The sequence below is a fragment of the Oncorhynchus kisutch genome, linkage group LG22, assembly GCF_002021735.2.
Source record: "Oncorhynchus kisutch isolate 150728-3 linkage group LG22, Okis_V2, whole genome shotgun sequence".
NCBI lineage: Eukaryota > Metazoa > Chordata > Actinopteri > Salmoniformes > Salmonidae > Oncorhynchus > Oncorhynchus kisutch.
Window position 1 is genome coordinate 8,872,944 of NC_034195.2, and position 21,252 is coordinate 8,894,195.

Here is a 21,252-nt window from a genome sequence, read left to right on the forward strand (position 1 = left end):
ATTATGTCAATTAGTCTATAAGAAGCTTCTAAAGCCATGACGTCATTTTCTGGAATTTTCCAAGCTGTTTAATGGCACAGTTAACTTAGTGTATATAAACTTCTGACCCACTTGAATTGTGATACAGTGAAATATAAGTTATAAATATAAGTTACTTGTGCCATGCTAAAACTATGGTTTGTTAACAAGAAATTTGTGGAGTGGTTGAAAAACGAGTTTTAATGACTTTTAACTTCCGACTTCAACTGTAATTGGTGAAAGGACAAGTTGTTTTGCGCTATTTGGCAACTGAATGACAGCCCACCTTTCACTTTGGGCACATTAAATAAATTGTTATGACATTCATGAATTTATCATGGTGATAAACTTCATGTAAAATGTCACTACACTCACACTATAACGGGTACACTATGCTCTTAATGTGTTTCAAAACCTATCCATTTGTGATCACGACAAGCAACGTGTGATCTGGTGTCTCTGGCTGCTAACCCTGACGCATCACCCGTTCTCCCCCCACGCCGAGCCCTTTGCTGAACAGAATCCGCCCAGTAAGCCACAGCCACACTCCAGGGGAACCACAGACACACAGTCTCACACATACTGCCTCCCGCCCACTGGAAGACAGCCAGAGAAACAAACAAACAACAACAACTGCTGTAATACTGTGGGACTCTTCTTGATGCACTTCAGTTGCCAACGACCAGCCAGGTGTGCACGTGTGTGTGTGTGTGTGTGTGTGTGTGTGTGTGTGTGTGTGTGTGTGTGTGTGTGTGTGTGTGTGTGTGCACGTGTGTGTACTCAGTACTGTATATTCTTTTGCACCAAGGGGTATTCCCAAGCATACACAGCTCCTATCAGATTGTGCAGTGAGTCTGTCATAACTACAGAATGTCACAGAGAGAACACGCTGGGAGAAGCCATTTGGTGCAGTAGGCTCTCCTCAACGTAGAAAGCACTCAGTAATATTGTCGACAGAGGGGTACAAATAACACTCAGCCGGTCTTCTCTTTTGGCTTCCCGAGGGGAGGTCTGCTTTCCCCCCCTTCCCAGAGAGATTCAACTCAGCAGGCCTAAACACCCAATCATTGCACGCTCATTTGAAGAGATTAAGTGGATGGTGGAGTCAATTAATTCATTAGGGCATACTGGCTAAACTAAGCAAACACAGACTCTCTCTCAACTCTGTCAGCAAAAGAGGGGGTTGAGGGAGGTAGAGAAACCCTGTGCCTCGGCAGCCGTGCATGCCTGATGACATGAAGTGCTGTTTTTTTTCTGCGCAGCTTCCCTCCAGACTCCACCATACCAAGCTTTGAGGTGGTTTTGGAGCCATGGGAAGAGGGCTCTTTTTTTAACTGTTTTATGAGGTACAGGGCGAATCCATTCGCAGACGGGAGAGGCCCTACTAGAGGGTGTAATAGGGGAAACTGTCCCGAAAAAGGAAAAGCAAACAAACAGCATAAAACATTTTTTTCATGTTGATTACTGTAAAAGGAGCCTTTGTGTCTCAAATGTTTGATGCCCACCGGACACTCACTGCTATGTCAGAGCAGAGGAAAGAACAGCAGGAAATAAATACTCAACAGAAGGGTACAAAATGTACAGAAGGGGAGGGATTTTTGGTGAACTGTAAAATATGTATTTCGGGAAGAAAGAGATCCTTCTTTCAGTTCGAAATCCACGTTTCGCCAGCAGATCTTGGCTTCAGGTTCTGGGGCGTTTATTCTAGTTTCCAGAGGCGTCACTTACTTTCATGGCAACAGCACCACTGCTTCATAATACATTTATAACATGTTTTATTTTTACCCTTTCATCTGACGTGGCAGAACAAACAGCATCTGTCAAGTTCAGTGAGCAGACCTGGTTTAAATAAGGCTGCACACATGAAATATAATCATGCATTCAGTTTGGCAGACGACCACTCAAGGGAGATATGAATAGCTATTGTCAGAACATAATGTTTACTCAACAGAGAGGAATTATATAAGTCTACATCATATTCACAGACCTGTTGAATGGTATAAGCACATAATCCCTTTTCATATATCTGTTGCTGGGTAACTTGTTACCCTTTCAAACTCAAACTCCACTCTCTGTTGGATGTTAAAGGGGGGCTGAACTTCCTGATTTAGCCTCGGTTTCAATTCTCCTCATTAGGATATGTGACAGAACGAGATTTGGGTTTTGGAGGGGTGCTCTGATGAAAGTGTCTCTTGTGTGTGTGTTTGAATATGGGAAGCATTTGTACTTTCCCTCTGCCAAAACAGTACACAGTTACAGTCACTCACCCTTCTTGATAACTTGAAACAGTCTAACCAGGTCTTGTGTTTGTAAGTAGCCTAGACTAGCTAACAAGCTAGCCAACTTCTTTCGCCAATTAGCTTCAGCCTGCCGGTGTGTGACCATGGTGAAGTTGGTTTGACTTTGGATAGCCTGTGGGCCTAGTTAAGGACCGTCAATAAATTACACAATGTGAATGGGCCAATACTTGTATGTTGCACATCTTTTAGTTCTCATTAAATGCTTTTAATATTTGTATATGAATTGACCATGGTATTAGGATCAGCTCTCGTGCATCTGCGCTTCGAATTGATGATAACTTGCTGCCTGCTGTGGGCAGGATTGAAATACACCAAACCAAAGATGTCCAATTATATTGACAAGATAGTCGAGTGACCGCTCTAACATTGAAAATACATGTCCTCAAAGATAGAAGGCAGGTAAAATCAGGTGGGACCATTCTAGCCAATGAGGGGGCAGATAGCCTTGTGAACAACTCTGATATAGTTGACGAAATGCCGCGTGCATCCACTTATATTAGTGCATTCGTAATAACCTAACCATTATGTAACTTCTATTCAATCAAATAAGCCTCAAGTAGCAAATTTGTCTCATTTTTGTGGACAGATTTTGGGCGGAGTAAGCCTTCTCACTTCGCCTCTTCCCCTCTTACCCAACCCAAGGCAAACTGTTACGGTACCCTTCATTCGGTGACATCATTTTTTCCCCCTAATTATCTTGCAAATCTCTGTTTTGGATGAGACTGAATTTATGACCAAAATGATCCTATTTACACTTTGTAGTAAATTTTGACATTACAACACATGCATCTGACTCATATCGATGCCACATAGGGCGTTTTCAAAAGGAAAATTCGCTTTTTTGGGTCAGTCGCACTTTATTAACTGAGTCCAATCTTTCAAGTTTCTGGTATACCAACAACCTGAAGATTGCAACGGCGAGAATGGGATTCCAGGTCACCGGCCTTGCCAATCAGCTTTTGGTATTCGGAGCTCAAACGGGTGACTGTTTTCTCAAGGGCTACTATGCGGTCACTCTAGTCACATAGGTCATGTTCAAAGCCGTCAAGTTGGCGGCCTTGTTCATCCGCAGCGGCTCGGACACCATCCAGGACAGCAGAGAATGGGGCCAGAGCAGCATCAATGGCATTTTTAAGCTGAGTGGCAATGGTAGCTGTAATATCCGAGATCAGAACGTCCAGATGTTCTGAAAATCTGTGGGGGGAGTGTGACTCCGTAACGGTTGGACTGGAGTCAGCGCCATTACCTTTTGCCATCACGGTTGAAACGTTAGTTACAGGTCTTCTGCTCCAGATCGTGTGACATTCAAATCAAAAAGGAAACTTACGAACTCATCAATCGAATCTGATGTGTAAGAAAATGGAATACCAGACCAATGCTCTCATTTATAAGTGGAAACGTTGAGGTATTTCGCTCAGTCTTCCACTCCAAGCCTTGAGCTATTTTCTTCAACCGTTGAATATTGTATAATTTTTACCCATATGAAGTCTAAGGGAAGGGCATATCTCTATAACAATGAGCAGGTTTTATCAGAACGTACAGGTATAACATACTATGGGGGAGTCAATGTCTGAAATCATGCCCAACGGGCCAAAGGATGCCGAGTCCGCGGTCAGAAGCCCCACCTTCCTGGATGTAATACCGGGGCACACTTTAATTTCCTGAATTTATTACTTCTCTTCAGCGATCCCAAACCCACTGATGGCGCTGGTCAAAATATGTTATACCTCGTTCCCTCGTTCAAGGAGCAGTAGTTATATTCATAACTTTGCGTTTCCTTTCAGTCGATCACCCGGTATAACACACTATGGGGAGATACAATCACGCCCCAAGCTGGCTCAATGGGTACCAAACTAGGAGGCAGCCCAAGAACACACAGGTTCCACCGGCTCCAAAAAGGGGTTACAGAAGCCTCCTTTTCCCCTAATACTTACCAGAGAAGCCTGAACTGTCAGAGCCTCATGAGCCCCATATAGGGAACCAGAACCTGCTGCACCTTGGTAAAGCACACGCATGCTGCATAGTGTCGACCAGAGTCGATGAACCACGTCAAACCCACATGAAGCCTGCAGTAAGCTGGAAACTGTGCACTCACACACTGCCAAGGCAGCCCAAAGCTCAAACATGCAGGAATCTGTGGTAATCCTTATAATGCACACTTCACGCGCTGCCACACCCCAAGGCAGCCTGAAGCTCAAACCAACAGCGAACTGTGGTAACCTGAATAAATTCCCAACCTTCGCATCATGCCCCTGAACAATGCCCAAGAAACCACCACACTCCTAGTGGAGTGAGAAAGCACACTGCTAGGAAAGCCTTGTCATTTACTGTCAAATGTCAGGGAGATAGCCTCCACAATCCAATGAGAAAGCGCCATACCTTGAGCTGGATTAGCGAAAAATACCAAAAAATTGTCACAAACGTGGAAATCCTTGGTCCTATCCATATACCTGAGTAAAGCGTGCACTGGACACGGGCCATCCAGGACCAGGTTGGTGCCATAGGCTTAGACTGGTCTGAGCCAAGACACGCCTTTCAGGAACCTCACCACCAGAAGATGAGACCCAGGGGTGGAGCCGTAAATCCCTATATGACACGCCGAGATGGCTGATATATAAACCTTCCATGTGAAAAAGGTCCAGCTCAAAAAGCTCTTGCAAGAATGTCAAAATGTCTACCAAAGAGCTCTGAAAAGGAGAAACTCCTTTAACTTGACACCAACCCTCAAATCCACACCAATTGCATATGTATACAACTATCTCACAGAATCAGTTCCACCGGAGAAGCACATAGAGCAGAGTCACTGATACGCCAAAGCATCCGTTCCCAATGGAGTGTCCAGATCCCTCATTGAAAGAACAGACGGCAATGCAGAGAGGCAACACATGCTGGACCTCCAACATCGGAAGGAAACACCTCAGCACTAGCGAAACAGTCAGTCGCTTTGATATGAAGTGCCCATTGCGCTGTTGACCAAATCCGTCTTTTCAAGTCGCTCACATACTGTAATGATGCGTCTGTCGTGATAACCCTGCGGGACACTACCCGGCCCATGAGAACCCCCTCCAACAGCAGTCACGGGTCCCTCCAAGAGTCAATGCCCTTAGGCACGATGGGGATAACTTGAGCAACCGATGGCAGTGGTGAGATGTGTCCAGACACAGACCCAGCGCTGAAACAAACGTATCAAAAGGAGTCCCAGGGGCACCACAATTATCATAGACCCAATAACCACAGGCACAAGCGAAAAGGTACAGAGTGCCCCAGCTGAAACCGTGCCAGACAGAGCCGGAATGTGACCACTTCCTTCATGCTCCAGGAACTGCTGAGCCACCCCCGTGAAAGATTTCTGTCGGAAAGGGACTTGTTTTGATGAGCCAGTTTCTCCTCAAAATGAGCCTGTAAGTACTCCATAGCCGAGCCAAACAACCCCAAAATACCTGTCAGTCTCAGAAATCCGCAACCATCACCCCCATACTTTTCCACACAGCCAGGATAGTACAGAGGGACAGACGCAGCACAAGATAAGATGTAGCACGGATTTTGTTGAGAAGCTCTAAAACTGGCTTCCCTGCCTTGACGGTCTTATACAGCTCCTTCAGCAAACCGATACATCTGCAGCATTGTAACCACATTCAATGACCGGGCCGCCACACCATCAGCCTGGTGCACTTTGTCCAGCTGATCCGCCGAGAAGCGGCACTGTTTATTCGGAAGCACCATGTCAGGATTAGCCCCTTTGTTAGTCTCTGAAGCTAAGTAACTCCAGCTTTCCATCCATCGGCGGTGTACAAACGAGCTACATTTTTCTTTAGCTAATTGGCAAAAACTTTAAACAGGGCAATACCTTCCCCCAAACCTGGAAGAACTCCACTGGGGAGAAGACGGGCAATCCACCCCCAGGTGATCTGTCGTCCAACGACACTGCTCCATCAAAGTATCATTAACAACCAATGTTTCAACCGAATTCAAAGCCATCCAGAGCCAACCAGGGGTAGCATATCATCCCCGGAATCCGGACTCAGAACATTGCCAGAGAAACCGTAATGAGCGTCATTCTGCTGGGATGACACCCCTATCAACTCCGACCACTGCTGCTGCTCTCTCCCGGCCTCAGACAACCCCATTCCTGAGGTTTCTTCACCGGATGACCCTTCACCAACAGCTCGAATCTTTCTCACAAAGTCAGCCCGACGCCCAATGGAAGTTGAACACAGCCGGAGACAATGTCACACTAACTGGTCTGAGCCAAAGCCCGCTGAGCAGGCAAACAGGACAGCACTCATGAGTATCACACATTTTTATTGTGAAACCACATGCCCTACGGCACGGTCGGAGGATCAAACTCAGCTGGTAAGCCTTTTTGAACTCTCACCACTGGCCATCTTACCCAAGCAAGGAAGCAGAACAGCAGAAAGTATTGGGTTTTTAGTAAACACAAATCCTACCCAAGAAAGGAAGCATTAGCTACACAAGCAGAGCAGAGAGTAGTTAGCTTTTAGCACAATAGCAATATCTAGGGGCAAAAGAACTCTCTCTCCACTAACAGACATCTAAGTCAGAGCCAAATCTTGTAGTTTTTGTGTGCTTGAAAAGTGTGTAAATTGCGTGACATGTTCTTCCTTCAGGTGACCTGAAGAGTGAATAATTTAGGAAATTAATGCGAGCCTGATATTATAGCGGCGGGGCTTCTAAGGGTGGGCTCGGCATCCATTGGCCAGCTGGACCTGAATACTGTATGACTGGTTGTGGACTCACCATAGTATGTTATACTGAGTGAACGACTGAAATGGAACAGCCTGTTATATATTATCCTATCCCCTCTCTCCATGAGTAAAATTGTTTCTTGACAACTTTTCCATTGTTTCCAAGTAGACGCATTCTTGAATGAAGTCATGAATAGGTCAGATACAGACCATCGTCAGAATTTTACACCATGTTGTAAAATTGACTAATTACATTTTTCTGGTAAAGTGATCATCCTGATCTGTTAGTGAATGATATATATAATCACACACTATATGACCAAAAGTATGTGGACAATGGCTCATTGAACATCTCATTCCAAAATCATAGCATTAACATGGAGTTGGTCTCCTCTTTGCTGCTATTAAAGCCTCCAGTCTTCTTTGAAGGCTTTCCACTAGATGCTGGAACATTGCTGCGGGGACTTGCTTCCATTCAGCCACAAGAGCATTAGTGAGGTCAAGCACTGATGTTGGCGTTCCAATTCATCCCAAAGGTGTTCGATGGGGTTGAGGTCAGGGCCCTCTGCAGGCCAGTTCAGTTCTTCAACATTCCATTTCTGTATGGACTTCGCTTTGTGCATGGGGGCATTGTCATGCTGAAACAGGGAAAGGGCCTTTCACAAACTGTTGCCACAAAGTTGGAAGCACAGAATCGTCTAGAATGTCATTGTATGCTGTAGCGTTAAGATCTCTCTTCACTGGAACTAAGGGCCTAGCCCGAACCATGAAAAACAGCTCCAGACCATTATTGCTCTTCCACCAAACTTTACCGTTGGCACTATGCATTGAGGCAGGTTGCGTTCTCCTGGCATCTGCCAAACACAGATTTGTCCGTCGGACTGGCAGATGGTGAAGACGATTTTTATGCACTACGTGGTTCAGCATTCAGTGGTCCAGTACTGTGAGCTTATGTGGCCTACCACTTCACGGCTGAGATGTTGTTTCTCCTAGACGTTTCCAAATCACAATAACAGCACTTACTGTTGACAGGGGCAGCTCTAGTAGGACAAAAAAACTGACTTGTTGGACAGGTGGCATCCTATGATGGTGCACATTGAAAGTCACTGAGCTCTTCAGTTATGGCCATTCAACTGCCAATGTTTGTCATTGGAGATTGCATGGCTGTGTGCTCTATTTTATACACCTCTCAGCAACGGGTGTGGGTGAAATACCCGATTTCCACTCATTTCAAGGGGTGTCCACATACTTTTGTTCATGTAGTGTACATCCCACATTTAGAGATCTGATGTTATATGGTTTGCAACCATATGGTTTGAAAAATGGTCACCATTTGGACAGAATGTAAACAGACTGATGCTCTAGACAAGTGAAAGATGTACAGAAACATTTTCCTTGCTTCGGTTGGTGGTAAACCTATTTGAATATTCTGTAGATATGCAGCTTAACCCTAGATAATTAATGGGTTTGCTTGAATCTTGCAAATTCTTGCCGTAAAAAAGAAAGGCAAAAAACCTACGCAAAAAAATTATAATTCAGCCAGTGATTCTCCCTAGGGATCCTAAATGCTGAGCAGACACTGTGAGTAAAACTTCAGTGCTCCATAGTTGGATTGCTTCCTTGACTTGACAGTTGAACAAAGCTCTCCCAGTATCAGCTCCCAAACTGTATCTATTTGTCGACCGCAGAATGTCTCTGGAATGCCAACTATAGTTTAAGTTTAGACAAAGACAGATGGCAGGTAAAACCTGAACGTTTCACTCCAATAATGTGCTCTTGACTTTCTGTGAGACTATGGGAATATAAAAACATGTTCCATTCAACTGTGGACCAAATCTCACTTATTTTTGACTTTCTGAAGTGTATGTTTGCACTTGAAAAACATCTGTGGCATTGCATTGTGTTCTGAGAATTTGTTAAATAAAAAATAAAAAATACATTTTGGATGACAAAGAATGCAAAGCGGTTTCAGGGCGGTATTTGCTAAAGAATGCTTCGATATAATTAGGACTACAAGCCTTCCTGCCTTGCTCCTGTCTCCATCTTTGAGTAGCAACCAAATTACATGCTACAGGATTCATGAATACAATTCTCCTTCCATGGAGGTCCAAGTGAAGTGTTATGAGCTGAGATCTATGTAATTGACATGGCCAGTGAACTATGGCCAGTGAACCAAGATGTCCATTTGAAAGGCAAGGAACATACTTCCCACTAGGCACACACTGGTTGAGTCAACATTGTTTTAATGTAATTTGTTATTGGATTTGAACAAAGTAATCAATCAGTACTGTTTTCATTTCATTTCAACCAGCGTTGTTAGCATTGAAATTCGGTACAACTTCAACTTAAATACATTGACATAACCTGACTAACAGGTTGTTATATCAATATAATTTCAATATAATCATCACAACTATGTATATGTTGAAATTGTGTTAAATTCCACATAAAAACATTAATATTTTTAATCTTATATTCAATATATATGGTTGAAATTATGTTCAATTTTATATTTGATTAAACATGTTTTATTTGACCTTGTTTCAATGTTGATAGTGTTTGAATCAACGTCAACGTTTCAACATCATGCCATCAAGCTAAATAAAGAGGTAAATTGAAATAAAATGTGAAGCCACAGTCCAATGATTCCTGCCTGAATAGTGACTCCTACTGGTATATGAAGGGTAGTGCACTTCAGTGAGAACAAGTCAACCATCCAGTTTCCTACCTCCATGTACCTTGCTTAGGTTTGGAAACAAGCTACATTTCAGTTGAGCTTGTAGCTAGGTATCCTGTCATTAATCTATGGTTGATTGGCTCTTTGGAAGTTTTGAAGTAGTTACCATTAGCTCTACAAATAGGATGCATGATATTAATAATACATTTTCACCTTTGGTTGCTAAAATTCTAATAGCTAGCCTAATTTCAGTTTATGTGGCAAAACAAGCATATACTGTAGAGAATTATTGTACCATGTAAATTGCATTTAAATACATTTTCAATAACCAAAAATCTTGTATTTTCAGCTGTTTGAAGCTGTGGACAAAACCAAAATGTTAAAAAAATAAAATAAAATTGGAAGCATAGAAATAGCCCACATAGAATAGATCTGCCGCTTCTTAGATTTGCTTTCAATGAGAATGCCATATTTATAACTCATATTTCTATGTGAATTTGGTTTGGTTGCCCAAAAAGTTACATATTGCAGCTTTAACTGTAAGGTCTCTAATATTAAATAAAATCACATTTGTCACATGCTTAATAAACAGTAAGAGTCCAGTCTGGAGCATGAAGTCACAAGCTCTGCTGGTCGGTTACTGCATAGCAACCAAGTGGTGCCAAAAGCCCTGGTCTGCCCTAGAATGCCTAAAAGAAATAATGATAGCCAGAAAAGCCATACAGAAAAAAAACGTACGCCCGTTTTGGGCTCTAAAATATGTTTATTAAGTTCGATCCCCGCAGTGAATTATTTTCAAGTTTGCTACAAATCAAGATATTTCATTAAATAGTGATCCATTCTGACTTCTATGTTTGTCATCAAACAGGACCACGTACTGACACAGACACCTCATGTTATTAATATTTGTCATAATTTGATAATTATTCTACATGAATGCTGAAAATCCGATGGTCTTATGTCAAAGGGTTTGTTATATAAAGTGTAATATAGGGATGCAAACTCAAAATTCAATACATTACAACTCTATATCTGACATGGTACAGGTGTCTTCTTTTTTTAATTAAGCTCATAATCATGTGTGAGGTGCATACTTTTGTTTCAAAGTAGATTTGTTTAAGACTACCAAGAAACACTCTGTGTGACCCTGATTTAGCCCACTGTAGTAAAAGGTTTTAAAACCTCTCTGGGATATGTGGGACGGTAGTGTCCCAACTGGCCAACATGCAGTGAAAATGCAGAGCGCCAAATTAAAATAAATTACTATAAAAATTAAACTTTCATGAAATCACATATTCAATATACCAAATTAAAGCTACACATCAGTGCTATTATCTGCAAACAAACAGACCATCATATTTCAACCCTCCGTGACACAAAACTCAGAAATAAAGATATAATTCATGCCTTACCTTTGACGAGCTTCTTCTGTTGGCACTCCAATATGTCCCATAAACATCACAAATGGTCCTTTTGTTCGATTAATTCCGTCGATAGATATCCAAAATGTCCATTTATTTGGCGCCTTTGATCCAGAAAAACACAGGTTCCAACTCGCCCAACATGACTACAAAAATGACCTGTAAGCATTGTTCAAACATTTCAAACTACTTTTGGAACAAAACTTTAGGTATTTTTTACGTAAATAATCGATAAAATTTAAGATGGGACAACACCGGAGGAAAACAAAGTAGAGCGTGCTTTTCAGGTCACGCGCCTCTAACAAAGAGTACACTTCTCTAACCTCGTTCTGAACATGGCTACATTTCTCAAAGGAAAAACCTCAACCAATTTCTAAAGACTGCTGACATCCAGTGGAAGCGATAGGAACTGCAAGAAGGTCCCTTAGAAATCTGGATTCGCAATGAAACCCCATTGAAAAGAGTGACCTAAAAAAATAAACATGGAATGGTTTGTCCTCTGGGTTTTGCCTGTCAAATAAGTTCTGTTATAGTCACAGACATGATTCAAACAGTTTTAGAAACTTCAGAGTATTTTCTATCTAAATCTAATAATATGCATATCTTAGCTTCTGGGCATGAGTAGCAGGCAGTTTAATTTGGGCACGCTTTTCATCCAAAATTCCGAATGCTGCCCCCTATCCTAGAGAAGTTTTAACATAGCTATGTAATGCTGACAAATGACGAATAAGGAAAATACATGATTCACTTTTGCTTAGGAAGTGGAATAAATTGAATAGAAACATAAAAACACAGCAAATGTAAAATGACTTTTTCTTCAGTCAACTGTGACTGCATGCCAAGGACATGACTTGACTGTAAATAAGGTATTTCATTTATTTTTTAGCCAACATTTCTAATAACATCTTTTGGCTTTGTCGTTATTGGGTATTGTGTTTAGATTGATGAGATTTTTTGCCTTAACGTAACAAAATGTGGAAAAAGGGAAAGTCTGAATACTTTACAAATGCACGGTATCTGATGCTGTCTTGCCAAAAAGAGTATATCATGTCATAGTCTTTTTGGCCAGAGCTTCAGATACATGGGCTACACATTACAGGTATTCAAAAAGTTGGACCCATTCCAAAATGGACCTGGAGCTTTCCCACCCAGACCCGATATGCATAAATATTTTTTTTACACATAGAAACACGTTTTAAACGGACACTATATAACAACTGGACTCGCTCCGATCCAAGGTGAGGGAAGCAGCAGAAAGGTATATTTCTAAGCAAATTTATTAACCAGAGCTGATAAAGCATGACGGAGAGTAGGAATACACAACAAAGCTTGTAGTCTGCCAAAAAAACAATCCCCCGCTCTAGCAGGCGGGGGAATGGCCATGCTACTGCTGTGAGTGACATTGGGTGCAGGGAGGTAGAGACTAGAGACAGCAACAAGCCAAGCCGACTTGCGCTATAGCAGACTAATAACTTCCATAGTTAAGTTATGTATCATCCATTATGATTATGTAGTACCGTCTTGACTGCATAAAACTGGAAGAAGCTAGCCAGCTAGCGAGCTAGGCTAATTGAGGCTCCATGAGCTTTCTTTCCTTACAGTTAAAAATAACTACAACTCCATTCATAATATCAAGTAGCAGCCTACCTGTTGACTCTTGGTTGTTGTAGCCTACCTAGCCTAGGCAGCCGGCAGTGGTGGGCGCTAGATCTTCACAATCGTCTAGGCTTGATGTACATTCCTGGTAGTACACTCATGTCCCCGTGGACCGGCTCGTTCATAAAGCATCCTCCATTTAGGCTGCAAAGGCATACTTTTCCTCCTTAACTATCTTTGAAGGCAAAAAGGCGGGGAGAAAATGATCTAGAGCACACCACTATCGGCTGCCTAGGCTACAGCCTGTCCTCCTCCTTTAACTTCTATTGATTAGACATCTCCTAACTTTTGCCATACACAGAGGCTCTATGACTGTAGCCTATTGCCACTTGATGACATGATTGGCCAATAACAATCTCCATGCGCCATGTGCCACTTGTGAAAAGAGCAGGGAAACTCTGTCAGGGTGGAATAGTATATTATTATGAACCAATCTGTGGTTGACTAATGACAAGTGAAGCATGGGGGGTCCTCAAGCATAGGTCTTACATGTATTTTTAAAATAATTACTAGTATCTAATTACTGATGATTTGAAGCCTTGATGATTTAAGTCCGCTAGTGTATAGGATATTCGTAGGCCTATTACTTGGTAAGTGGTGTCACCAAGTCCTATTATTTAAGAGATAATACCCGAGAAGCCCGTGTTTGGAGAATATATTGGCATGGGTGATGTTAGGCCCGAGAGTTGAGGGTCGGCAAATCGTGCCAATATATCCTCCAAACACCGGCTTCAAGGACATTATCACTTTTATACAATGGGTTACCAACATACTAAAATAATGATTGACATATTTTCATTAAAAACTTTATTTTGATTAATTTATTTACACTATTTCATTCCACAAGACATAGTCCCAACACAAGAGACACAACCCAGTCGTTCAGTCTTTTTGTTTTGGGTTTATGGAAGTGACCCAGTAGTTCATTCTGAATGTTCCATTGCCATACTGGCTAATCCCTTGCTTGCTAGCTAGCCAACTACGGCTAACTTACTTTCTGCAGCCAGAATAACATCAAAGTACCTGCATTTAAGCTGTTTTCTAGTGAAATTTATTTGGATGCATTCATAACAATGAGCTAATGATTCACGATTTCCCCGGGCATAGAAAATGTGCTCACTCATCAGGACACTGTTGTTCAGAGGAGCTAGCCAACAACAAAACATAATCACTTCAAACGGAAGCTTTTAAGACAGCAAACTAGCTGCACTTTGTTTAGTTTGACCTGTTTTCTATTGATAGTTCTTTGTATGTATCCATAAAAATTATGCTAGTTCATGATTTTGACTGGCTGAGAAAAGCTGCCTGCCTGTCTGTCTCATCCCGACTCCCGACACATTCATTACTATAGGACAGCTGGAGATCGAATTTGAATATTGAAACAATGTTGCAAATGTTGGAGAGACAGACAGCAAGGTTTATACAAATCTCCACTGTTTAAAAAATGTTAGTCTAAAAGAAATGTGAGATAATGTCTGGTCTCCAAGGTGGCATAGCAGTTCAGACGTCTTTTGTCCTCGTCTTGTCGTGTCCTGTATATATATATATTTACAACTTTTTCACATACATTTTATTTTTATTTTCCATCAACTCATCTTCAAAACACTCTCCTGCAACCCGCCTCACCAATGTATATTTATAAAAAAGTATTATTTACCTCAGATCTGTAATCCTCCAAGAAGCTAGCCAGAAACTCCAAGAAGCTAGCCTGAAACTAGCCAGAAGCTAATCCAGAAGCTAGTTCAGAAGCTAGTTAGCTCCTTTACTGGCAAATCGTTAATATTCAGCTAACCACGGTTTGTGGTCATCAGCTATCCTTTAGCTCGAAAATCTATCGCCAGTTCTGTACGGCGCAGCGCGGCTCGGAACGGAACATACCGGACCAATTTTTCTCTCCATGTCCCTGGACATTCATACCCGGATCTCACAGCTAGCTAGCTGCTATCCGTGTGACCATCGGAGCTAGCAAGCTCCGTCAATCACTCCTGAGTTCCATCAATCACACCTGGGCTGCAGTCACCTATCCGGACCCGTTTTACTGCCTTCGCGGAGCCCCACCGGGCCTTCACAACTGGACTGCCGACGTTATCTACCCGAAGGAGTTATTCGGCCGGCTCCTCCGTCGCGACGTTACCTGAACGCCCATCTGCGGCCTGCTAACCGTTAGCTGTCTTACCGGCTGCTATCTGAATAGACAATCGGACAATTTTTTTATTATAATTTTTTTAAAATTATTTTTTAAATTATTATTATTATATTTTCTTCTTGGGCCTCTATAACTATATCTATTGTTTTTATTTTTGTTGTTGTTGTGTGATTTGGATTAATCCCCTCTACCACACGGAACCCCACTAATCTACTGACGGAACGTAAGGGGTGGCTAACAGACCTCCATCCTATACTAGCTTGCTACCGATGCCCTGGCTAGCTGTCTAAATCACCAACCAACCTCTCCACTCACCGGACCCTTTTGATCACTCGACTAAGCATGCCTATCCTTAATGTCAATATGTCTTGTCCATTTCTGTTCTGGTTAGTGTTTATTGGCTTATTTCACTGTAGAGCCTCTAGTCCTGCTCACTATACCTTATCCAACCTATTAGTTCCACCACCCACACATGCAATGACATCTCCTGGTTTCAACGATGTTTCTAGAGACAATATCTCTCTCTTCATCACTCAATACCTAGGTTTACCTCCACTGTATTCACATCCTGCCATACATTTGTCTGTACATTATACCTTGATGCTATTTTATCGCCCCCAGAAACCTCCTTTTACTCTATGTTCCAGACGTTCTAGACGACCAATTCTCATAGCTTTTAGCCGTACCCTTATTCTACTCCTCCTATGTTCCTCTGGCGATGTAGAGGTGAATCCAGGCCCTGCAGTGCCTAGCTCCACTCCTATTCCCCAGGCGCTCTCTTTTGACGACTTCTGTAACCGTAATAGCCTTGGTTTCATGCATGTTAACATTAGAAGCCTCCTCCCTAAGTTTGTTCTATTCACTGCTTTAGCACACTCTGCCAACCCGGATGTTCTAGCTGTGTCTGAATCCTGGCTTAGGAAGACCACCAAAAATTCTGAAGTTTTAATTCCAAACTACAACATTTTCAGACAAGATAGAACTGCCAAAGGGGGCGGTGTTGCAATCTACTGCAAAGATAGCCTGCAGAGTTCTGTCCTACTATCCAGGTCTGTACCCAAACAATTTGAACTTCTACTTTTAAAAATCCACCTCTCTAAAAACAAGTCTCTCACCGTTGCCGCCTGCTATAGACCACCCTCTGCCCCCAGCTGTGCTCTGGACACCATATGTGAACTGATTGCCCCCCATCTATCTTCAGAGTTCGTGCTGCTAGGCGACCTAAACTGGAACATGCTTAACACCCCAGCCATCCTACAATCTAAACTTGATGCCCTCAATCTCACACAAATAATCAATGAACCTACCAGGTACCTCCCCAAAACCTTAAACACGGGCACCCTCATAGATATCATCCTAACCAACTTCCCCTCTAAATACACCTCTGCTGTCTTCAACCAAGATCTCAGCGATCACTGCCTCATTGCCTGCATCCGTAATGGGTCAGCGGTCAAACGACCTCCACTCATCACTGTAAAACGCTCCCTGAAACACTTCTGCGAGCAGGCCTTTCTAATCGACCTGGCCGGGGTATCCTGGAAGGATATTGATCTCATCCCGTCAGTAGAGGATGCCTGGATATTTTTTAAAAATGCCTTCCTAACCATCTTAAATAAACATGCCCCATTCAAGAAATTTAGAACCAGGAACAGATATAGCCCTTGGTTCTCCCCAGACCTGACTGCCCTTAACCAACACAAAAACATCCTATGGCGTTCTGCATTAGCATCGAACAGCCCCCGTGATATGCAGCTGTTCAGGGAAGCTAGAAATCATTATACACAGGCAGTTAGAAAAGCCAAGGCTAGCTTTTTCAAGCAGAAATTTGCTTCCTGCAACACTAACTCAAAAAAGTTCTGGGACACTGTAAAGTCCATGGAGAATAAGAACACCTCCTCCCAGCTGCCCACTGCACTGAAGATAGGAAACACTGTCACCACTGATAAATCCACCATAATTGAGAATTTCAATAAGCATTTTTCTACGGCTGGCCATGCTTTCCACCTGGCTACTCCTACCCCGGACAACAGCACTGCACCCCCAACAGCAACTCGCCCAAGCCTTCCCCATTTCTCCTTCTCCCAAATCCATTCAGCTGATGTTCTGAAAGAGCTGCAAAATCTGGACCCCTACAAATCAGCCGGGCTAGACAATCTGGACCCTTTCTTTCTAAAATTATCTGCCGAAATTGTTGCCACCCCTATTACTAGCCTGTTCAACCTCTCTTTCGTGTCGTCTGAGATTCCCAAAGATTGGAAAGCAGCTGCGGTCATCCCCCTCTTCAAAGGGGGGGACACTCTTGACCCAAACTGCTACAGACCTATATCTATCCTACCGTGCCTTTCTAAGGTCTTCGAAAGCCAAGTCAACAAACAGATTACCGACCATTTCGAATCTCACCATACCTTCTCTGCTATGCAATCTGGTTTCAGAGCTGGTCATGGGTGCACCTCAGCCACGCTCAAGGTCCTAAACGATATCTTAACCGCCATCGATAAGAAACATTACTGTGCAGCCGTATTCATTGATCTGGCCAAGGCTTTCGACTCTGTCAATCACCATATCCTCATCGGCAGACTCGACAGCCTTGGTTTCTCAAATGATTGCCTCGCCTGGTTCACCAACTACTTCTCTGATAGAGTTCAGTGTGTCAAGTCGGAGGGTCTGCTGTCCGGACCTCTGGCAGTCTCTATGGGGGTGCCACAGGGTTCAATTCTTGGACCGACTCTCTTCTCTGTATACATCAATGAGGTCGCTCTTGCTGCTGGTGAGTCCCTGATCCACCTCTACGCAGACGACACCATTCTGTATACTTCCGGCCCTTCTTTGGACACTGTGTTAACAACCCTCCAGGCAAGCTTCAATGCCATACAACTCTCCTTCCGTGGCCTCCAATTGCTCTTAAATACAAGTAAAACTAAATGCATGCTCTTCAACCGATCGCTACCTGCACCTACCCGCCTGTCCAACATCACTACTCTGGACGGCTCTGACTTAGAATACGTGGACAACTACAAATACTTAGGTGTCTGGTTAGACTGTAAACTCTCCTTCCAGACCCATATCAAACATCTCCAATCCAAAGTTAAATCTAGAATTGGCTTCCTATTTCGCAACAAAGCATCCTTCACTCATGCTGCCAAACATACCCTTGTAAAACTGACCATCCTACCAATCCTCGACTTTGGCGATGTCATTTACAAAATAGCCTCCAATACCCTACTCAACAAATTGGATGCAGTCTATCACAGTGCAATCCGTTTTATCACCAAAGCCCCATATACTACCCACCATTGCGACCTGTACGCTCTCGTTGGCTGGCCCTCGCTTCATACTCGTCGCCAAACCCACTGGCTCCATGTCATCTACAAGACCCTGCTAGGTAAAGTCCCCCCTTATCTCAGCTCGCTGGTCACCATAGCATCTCCCACCTGTAGCACACGCTCCAGCAGGTATATCTCTCTAGTCACCCCCAAGACCAATTCTTTCTTTGGCCGCCTCTCCTTCCAGTTCTCTGCTGCCAATGACTGGAACGAACTACAAAAATCTCTGAAACTGGAAACACTTATCTCCCTCACTAGCTTTAAGCACCAACTGTCAGAGCAGCTCACAGATTACTGCACCTGTACATAGCCCACCTAAAATTTAGCCCAAACAACTACCTCTTTCCCAACTGTATTTAATTTTTATTTATTTATTTATTTTGCTCCTTTGCACCCCATTATTTTTTATTTCTACTTTGCACATTCTTCCATTGCAAAACTACCATTCCAGTATTTTACTTGCTATATTGTATTTACTTTGCCATCATGGCCTTTTTTTGCCTTTACCTCCCTTCTCACCTCATTTGCTCACATTGTATATAGACTTGTTTATACTGCATTATTGACTGTATGTTTGTTTTTACTCCATGTGTAACTCTGTGTCGTTTTATCTGTCGAACTGCTTTGCTTTATCTTGGCCAGGTCGCAATTGTAAATGAGAACTTGTTCTCAACTTGCCTACCTGGTTAAATAAAGGTAAAATAAATAAATAAAAAAAGTGGAGATCAGGTTTATAAATTTCCTGGCTGGGCTGATGAGACAGTGGATTGAGCAGTCAGATGCATAGACATTTTAAAGTCATATATTTATGACTAAATAGGCATTTTAAAGTCATATATTTTGCAGGTGGTAACTTCTGGAATAGAAACAGGCTGGAACGCTTTTTAAAATGTATAACATTTTTTTGTTGTTGTGTATTTTACCCCCTTTTCCCCCCCAATTTCAATCTTGTCTCATCGCTGCAACTCCCCAACAGGCTCGGGAGGTGAAGGTTGAGTCATGCGTCCTCCAAAACATGACCTGCCAAACCACGCTTCTTAACACCTGCCCGCTTAACCCAGATGCCAGCTGCACCAATGTGTCGTAGGAAACACCGTTCACCTGATGACCGTAGTCAGCCTGCAGGCGCCCAACCTGCCACAAGGAGTCGCTAGAGCACAATGTGCCAAGTATGCTTTACTTGGTACATTGTGCTCTAGCGACTCCCTCCAGCCAAACCCTCCCCTAACCCGGACGATGCTGGGCTAATTATGCGCCGCCCTATAGGACTCCCGTTGTGATCCAGCCATGGATCTAACCCGGGTCTATAGTGACGCCTCAAGCTCTGCGATGCAGGGATTTTGACCGCTGCGCCACTCAAGAGGGCCCTGGAATGTGATTTTAACCAATCAGCATTCCGGATTAGACCCACCCATTTATGTTGTGTTATAGCCTAGTTATTTTCAATAAAAAAAATTAAAAAAATAACATTTATTTTTTATTAATACACCGGTGTAGGATATTAGCCCATACAGGCAGTCAGTCTACAAGATGTCCCTTTATTGTTTTACATTTTGTTTAGTTTCAGTACAATTATAGGCTACTGTTCAATACGCCTAAGCATTTTCAATAGCTCAAGAAAAACGTAACCTAATTGTTCAATAAATGTTTCAAGAGAAAAATGACAGCTGTATAATCGGCCTACAAGAATTTAGTTTATTTAGTTTCCTTTCAGTAAAAATAAGTACCGTTCATTTCTGTATGTACCTCGCTTTGTGCACAGTGGCATTGTCATCCTGAAACAGGAAAGGGCCTTCCACACATTGTTGCCACAAAGTTGGAAGCACAGAATCGTCATTGTAGACGATTCTGTGCGCCGACAGAGATGGCCGCCTCGATTCGCGTTCCTAGGAAACTGCAGTATTTTGTTTTTTTTACGTGTTATTTCTTACGTTGGTACCCCAGGTAATCTTAGGTTTCATTACATACAGTCGGGAATATGTAATAAAGCTATTGTTGCTAATAAAGCTATTGTTGACTAACCCCAATCCGTACAAATTTGCGCAACCGCGGCATTCAAACAATGCTGCAATGAAAACTAATGGGATTGTAGTGACTGTGTTGACATCAAAATCTGGGGTGTGAACTATGTTTCTATTCAAGCGTTGATTGACATGGTAATGGAGTTGAAAAGTTGAAATAACTGACCCCTCTGACACTGTACCTTAAATTGTGACGTGTCGTGATGTAACTAACTTACAGCACGCATAATGCAACTCATTCTGTGTTGTACTCCCTCTCTCAACCAGATGTAGCACTTCACTGGCAGATTTAAAACAAGAAAGGGACAGGGTAAGGGGGATACCTAGTCAATTGTACAATTGAATGCATTAATTTCTTGCGTCATCACTGCAAGCCATTATGACTCTCAAAAGCTGCGACGGCCGCTGTTTATTTCTGAAGATAACTTTAGCACCGCCCTAAAAACAGGATTCAAATAGGTATGTAATGACACATTATATAAACTCTTTATAGTGTTTTATTGACATTTTAGAGGGGATAAGTTGGATGGATCGGATGAAAAAGCAGTTTGCCCACACAGCTTATCACCATATTTCCCTATCACGCAGTAGGTTTCACTTTCACGCCATCTTTAAAAAGACCCGATGGAGCTCACTGCCTTCTTCAATCAGGCAGCTTGAAGGTCTCGTCATTGATTTTGCTGGAATGGGGAGAAATGTTCCTTTGCAATGGTATTCATATTACACTTTTTGGGCGCTAAAATAATGTAAATTGTACATTACAGCGCGATATACAAAGGTGCGTTAGCTAACTAGAAATGTGTTAGTAAACCTGCTACAATCATGCAGTAACGTTACAGTGTTTAGTCAGTAAGAAGTTACACCGGTGGGCCCCGTTGGCAATAAATTAATAAAACAAAAAGCTTACCTTGACTTGGAAGTGTTCCAGTGTTGTGTTGGATAGTCATAGCCAGCTAGCTAACATAGCATCCCTCTGTTTGAGCC

General features: G+C 42.7%; 1 protein-coding gene across 1 annotated transcript in view; it reads right to left on the minus strand.

Moving 5' to 3' along the window:
• cspg4 (chondroitin sulfate proteoglycan 4) overlaps positions 1-21,252 on the minus strand; it is a 99,053-nt gene that overhangs the window by 63,473 nt on the left and 14,328 nt on the right. The window lies entirely within an intron of this gene.